Here is a 6000-nt window from a genome sequence, read left to right on the forward strand (position 1 = left end):
CATACCTCCTTGCTGCTCCTCACTCCTGCTTCTGTCCATTGGGTCTAGCAGGTTGGTCCTGGAGCTCTTCCAAGGCTCTGTCACCATCCTGGCTGCATGCCTGAAGTTCCCAGCTTGGTGCAGAAATTCTGTACATCTCCACTGGTCCCCCTGCCATTTGTGGCTGCCTGGTTCCCTGGAGGGCCTTTGTGACTGTGCAGTCTTCCTTTCAGGGAACCAAGGTCTTGGGCATCTAACTGGCTTCCCTTCATCTGACCTCACTGCTCACCAGTCTGCCTTTATCCCTTCTCTCTATGTCCTATTTTAAAGGCTTAGTCAGTCAATAAGCATTTACTAAGTAGGTGGCTAAGTGAGAAATCACTAGACCACCTGCCCTCTCTCTATCCCTACATCTCTGCCATCATTGTGGGGAGCAATCCACTAATGGGACAGGCAGGAAGCCCCCGAGGAAGTGAGAGGTTAGCACATGCCAGGGGCTTATCACCCAGTGTCATAAACTCTCCTTAGACCCTGATGCAGACAGCCCAGGAATAGCAGGTCTGCTGCAGCCCTGTAACACCAGCTCCTGTGGCTGTACTGGAGAGATAGGACCTGGCAACAACATATACAGGTGCTTGGGGGCCTCTGCCTGCTCAGCCAGTCCTTGGCTTTCGCTCCAGGCACTGAAGACTGAGAATGGAAAGCTCTCACCACCAAAGACCTTGGCGCCCTCAGACTTCAGCACAGAAAGGAATATGACTTGGGGTTATACGGCCATTCCACCCCAGCCTGTGCCTGGGCGTAACCCTCCAACTCCACCCCACCACACACACTTCTTCAGCTTTCCAGCCAGGGAGTATTGCCTAACACCCTGAGAGGACTTCCACCTTGAGGCTGACCCCCTGGCAATGTGGATAACCCACCTGAATTCTTTCCTCAATGATTAACAAACCCCATTCAGTAGTTCTGAATTGGCTGTCTGTTTTAATCTTGTTCCTCACCTGACTTCTCCCATATCCTCCTCCCTTCCCCCTTCCCCCTCACTATGACCCATTCTAAAGCTCCCCTCCCCTCCCCCTTCACTATTCTCTCTGGAATGCCTGCTCCATAGGTGACAAGCTGGCTTTCCTCTTCCGTGTTTCCCTCCTTCTGGCTCTTGCTGAGACTTGACTCTCTTGATGATATCCTTTCCAGAATTGGCTGCACGTTCACTCTCACTTCCTACTCCTTGGTCATGGAGGGGGGAGTTGGACTCTTAACCTGAAGAGGACCCACTCAGTCCATTTTTACCATCTAATCAAAACCCTGGTAGCCATTGCCAACCAACCTCCAGGACCCTTTTCTCCTCAGAGAGGTCAGTCTTTCTCTCCAGCACTCATAGCAGAGGACTTAATCATATATTGATGGCCCCTTAACCTCACACTTCCTCAATGCTCGCATTTTTCAGGATGTCCTCTTTTACCTCTCCTCAGCCCCACTCTGAGATGGTCAGCCTCTAGATCTAGCTCTTACCCACAAGGGTTTCCACTCTGAAATCCCCTTCCCTGAGTTGTCATCCCACCTCTCACTGCCTACTAAGCCCAAACCCTGTTCTTTATCCTCAAGGTGAGTTAGTCCCCCCAAGCTTTGGGTCTTCCTCAGACCATCAGCTGTGCACTGGCTACAGTCTCCTGTCTTCGGCCCCCAGAGAAACTATTCAGCTCTCCACTGTCTTCTTCCCTCCAGTCTCTGGGCCCCTGCCCCTATCAAGGAGTTTGCCCTGCTGAGCCTCAGCCTTGGGTCACTCCCTCCATGGCTCCTCTTTGCTGCTGAATGAAAAATCATGACAGTGTGTTGAAGGGCATAATTAACAGAAACTGTCCTGAGAGCTGGGGATACAAAGAAAGGCAAAATGCCAGGCTCTGCCCTTAAGGAGCCCACAGGCTAATGGAAGGGGCAACATGCACAGGATGAGCAGGAGCTTTCTACACAGGGAAAGCACTAGCATTACAAAGACTTGGAAAAGCCTTCTTGGAGAAGGTGGGATTTTAGTGGGAATGGAAGGCAATAAGGAGGGGAAGATAAAGGAGGGAGAGAATTCCAGGCATGGGGTACATGCAGGGAAAATGCCCAAAGCCAGGAATGTCATTCACTGGGAATAGCAGGGAGACCAGTATCACTGGATCAAAGAGTACTTGAGGGTAAAGTGTAAGAAGCCCAGAATGGTAGGAGGGGGCCAGGTTGGAAAGGCTTTATGTGTCAAACAGAGGATTTTAAATTTGATCCTGGAGGTGATGGAGAGCCACTGGAGGTTACTGAGTGGGGACATGGCATGGCCATACCTGCACTTGAGGAAGGTTACTTAGGCAGCTGACTGAAGGATGGACTGGAGGCAGGTGGACCCACCAGCAACTGTGTCTGTCCAGTGTCTGTGTCTGTCCAATTGTCTGTCCAGATGATGAGGTGAGAAGGGCAAGTAACAGGGTGGGGGCAGAATGTTCAGTACCTGACAGCAGATTGGATAGGGGAGGGAGGGGGAGGTAGAGGTAAGAGAGAGTGAAGAGTCCAGGATGACCCCAAGGTTGTGAGCCTCAGGGAAGGTGCTAGTGCCCTCAACAGCAACAGGACAATTCAGAAAGGAGAAAGCCTCAGAGGAAAATTTAAGAAGTTCATTGTTTGACATGCTGAGTTTAAAATGTCTATAGTACATAGGTCAAGATGTCTAATAACCAGTTAGAGATGCTAGTCTAGAGGTTAGGAGAGAAGTTAGTGCTACATCAGTAGCTCTGACAATCATCAGTAAAGACATGAAAATTCAATCCATGGGAGCTGATGAGATCACCAAGTAAAACAGTATAGAGGAAGAGGGGAAGAGGGACCAAGACAACATCCATCCAGAGGGAGACCCACAGTTTGTGATAATATATATTCTTGAGGTTGAGCCAAGATGGTAGAGTAACAGGAAGCAGAGCTGTGAACTGCCCCGCCACACCCCCCACCCCGCTCCAAAAAAAACCCCCTCCAAACAGATCTAGAAAATACACCAGAGGAATAACAAGCTGTGGTATATGAATGTAATGGCATACTGTTGTGCTGTAAGAAATGAAGAGCAGGCGGACTTCAGAAAAACCTGGAAAGACTTGCATGAACTGATGCTGAGTGAAGGCAGCAGCACCAAGAGAACACTGTACACAGTAACAGCGACACTGTGTGATGATCGACTGTGACTGACTTAGCCCTTCTCAGCCATACGATGATCCAAGACAATTCCAAAAGACTCTTGACAGAAAACACTGTCCACATCCAGAGAAACAACTGATGGAGTCTGAATGCAGATCGAAGCAGGCTATTTTCACTTTATTTTTTGTACTTTTCTCCTTTTGTCTGGAAATATGTTTGATATGATTGCACACATATAACATATATCAAATTGTTTACTGTCTTAGGGAGGAGGAAGGGGAAGGGGGGAGAAAAATTTGGAACTCAAAACTTATAAAAAAAGGAATGTTAAAAAGTGTCTTTACATGTAATTGGAAAAAATAAAATACCCTTAAAAAGGAAGAAAACTCACCAGATCAAATCTTGGTGGAGAAATCCAAGAAAAAGCTACGATGGGTCATTTTTCCAGACCAGGTCAGTACAGAGAGACATACAGAGGTGTGCCCTTGCTGGGGATCAGGCTTGGTTTACGCACTCTCATACCAAGGTGTATGGGAGGGAGAAGTCCCACACTGGGGCCCCACCGGGACACTTCAGTGGGGACAGTTTTGTTGTCTACTACCCAGTGTTGGGTCACAGATCCAGAGTAGACAGGTGAGCAGACCTGTGCCACCCCTTAGTCCCTCAGGGGTCTCAGGCCCTGGGCTGAAGCAAGCAGCAGCAAGTGGCTCTGACCTCAGGAACTCCAGATCAGAGTCTTAGCTCCAGCCTCCAGCCCAGGTTGAAGCCTGCAGAAGAATAACCAGGGCAGGAATCCCAGACCAAAAAGGAGCTAGGGAGCCTGAAATTCTGTCACTCTGGACCAGCAAAGCTTCCCAGCTGGCTGATGGAGGCCTGGCCTAGCAAGCTTTTTGCTGTTCAATCATTTTCAGTTGTGTGACTCTTCACTACCCCATTCGGAGTTTTCTTGGCAGAGACACTGGAGTGGTTTGTTACTTCCTTCTCCAGCTCATTTTACAGATGGGGAAACTGAGGCAAACAGGGAGACGTGACTTGCCCAAGGTCACACAGCTAGTCAGTGTCTGAGGATGGATTTGAACTTCCTGACTCCAGGCCCAGTGCTCTGTGCACTATGGCGCCACCTAGCTGCTCCAGCAGCATCTACAGATATAGGTCAGGAAAGAGCCGACCTCAGACCAGGGTGGATAGCAGAAAGCAGACCTGACCTTGAATGAGACCACTATGGGAGCACTGACAGCTTGCAGGTCCTGAGCCTGAGCTGCCCTAGCTGAGATCCTAGCACAATACAACACTCCCCCCAAGAGAACAGCAAAGTGCACAGAGCCTAGCCCTAACATCAAGTCTGACATCAGGAAACTGACCACAAGGAAGAGGGAACAGGAGCTTTGCCATAAAGAGCCATGGTGGCGGCAGGGATTCTCAAAACACACACCCAGAAAAGAAAGATAGCAGAACACCAGCCAGCAAAGCCTCAAAGGAAAACACAGTTTGGGCACAAATTTAGCTAGAATTCCTGGAAGAGATGCAGCAAGAATTTAAAAATGTTTTTGACTATTAAATGAGGCACTTCAGGGGAAAAATGGAAAAGCGATGAGAGCCTTGGAAGAAAAAATTGGAAATAGAATGAACAGCTTGGCATGGGAGCTGCCCAAGCAACCCCTTAAAAATGAGAATGGGCCAGATAGAAGTCAATGACTCCATAAGACAAAAAGAGATATGAAAACAAAGTAAAGGAAAAAAAAAAGTTTTACAAAAAAAAAAAAGAAAATGTAAAAATATCTCATAGCAAAAGCAATTTAATTTAAAAAAAAGATAGAGGAGTAAAAATTTAAGAATCATCAAGTTATCAGAAGGCCAGAGCCCCTTAATATCTTACTTCAAGAAACCTTAAAAGAAAACTGCCTAGGCTTCTTAGAACCAGATGGCAAATTGGAATTAGAAGGAATGTACTGATCACTTTCTGAAAGACACCCCAAATGAAAACTCCCAGTTACATTATAGACAAAATCCAGAGTTTTCAGATCAAAGAAAATACTTTGAGCAGACAGAAAGAAAGGATTCAAGTACCCAGGAGCCACAGCAAGGATCACACACAATTTAGCAGCCACTACCATAAAGGAGCAAAGAACTTGGAATATAATATTCCAGAAGGCAAAGGATATGGGACTATATTCAAGAATAACTTACTGAAATAATAACTTACTGAATATAATCTTACAGGGAAAAAATAGACTTTAATGAAATAGAGGCTTTCCAAGCATTCCTGATTAAAAAAAAAATCAGAGCTGTGTAGAAATTCTTAAGTTCAAACACAAGTTTAGAGGAATATAAAAAAGTATACATGAATGAACAATGATAAAGGGCTAAACAAGGATAAACTGCTTCCATTCTAATTTTGGGAGATGATGCATGAGTACTCTATCAACCCCATCATCATCAGGGGTCATAGAAGAAGTTTAATTAGACAGAAGGCCTTGAAGTGGTTCTATTATGTCTTAATGATCTTAAAAGAGGAGCAGAAAGGAAAGGAAAAAGGGGAAGGGAAAGAAACGTTAGGAAAAATTACCTCGCATAATGAGGGTTCACAAGTAGAATCTATACAAAAAGCAGGAGGGATAGGGAGGACAGTTGACACTTGAACCCCATTCTCATCTGAACTGGTCCAAGGAGGGAAGAACAGACACACACACCCAGAGTAGATACACAAATACATTTCACTCAGGAAAATTGGAGGGAAAGAGAAGAGAGAATTGAAGTGAAGGGAAATTAAAGGATGGATTAGTCTTAAGCAAAACAACTCTAAGGATGTACAAATATATGTACAGGTGATTTTTTTGAGGTAGCCCAGTATGGGAATCCAAG

The sequence above is a fragment of the Trichosurus vulpecula genome, chromosome 8 (genome assembly GCF_011100635.1).
Source record: "Trichosurus vulpecula isolate mTriVul1 chromosome 8, mTriVul1.pri, whole genome shotgun sequence".
NCBI lineage: Eukaryota > Metazoa > Chordata > Mammalia > Diprotodontia > Phalangeridae > Trichosurus > Trichosurus vulpecula.